Consider the following 837-nt stretch of genomic DNA (forward strand, 5'->3'; position numbering starts at 1 on the left):
CGTCCATCATGCTAACAGGCTGTTCTGATCCATAGACAGCGTATAGACCAGGATGGTCCACCATGCTAACAGGCTGTTCTGATCAATAGACAGGGTATAGACCAGGATGGTCCACCATGCTAACAGGCTGTTCTTATCAATAGACAGGGTATAGACCAGGATGGTCCACCATGCTAACAGGCTGTTCTGATCAATAGACAGGGTATAGACGAGGATGGTCCACCATGCTAACAGGCTGTTCTGATCAATAGACAGGGTATAGACCAGGATGGTCCACCATGCTAACAGGCTGTTCTGATCAATAGACAGGGTATAGACCAGGATGGTCCACCATGCTAACAGGCTGTTCTGATCAATAGACAGGGTATAGACCAGGATGGTCCACCATGCTAACAGGCTGTTCTGATCAATAGACAGGGTATAGACCAGGATGGTCCACCATGCTAACAGCCTGTTCTGATCAATAGACAGGGTATAGACCAGGATGGTCCACCATGCTAACATGCTGTTCTGATCAATAGACAGGGTATAGACCAGGATGGTCCACCATGCTAACAGGCTGTTCTGATCAATAGACAGGGTATAGACAAGGATGGTCCACAATGCTAACAGGCTGCTCTGATCAATAGACAGGGTATAGACCAGGATGGTCCACCATGCTGTTCTGATCAATAGACAGGGTATTGACCAGGATGGTCAACCATGCTGTTCTGATCAATAGACAGGGTATAGACCAGGATGGTCCACCATGCTAACAGGCTGTTCTGATCAATAGACAGGGTATAGACCAGGATGGTCCACCATGCTAACAGGCTGTTCTGATCAATAGACAGGGTA

This window comes from Salmo trutta, unplaced genomic scaffold (genome assembly GCF_901001165.1).
Source record: "Salmo trutta unplaced genomic scaffold, fSalTru1.1, whole genome shotgun sequence".
Taxonomy (NCBI): domain Eukaryota; kingdom Metazoa; phylum Chordata; class Actinopteri; order Salmoniformes; family Salmonidae; genus Salmo; species Salmo trutta.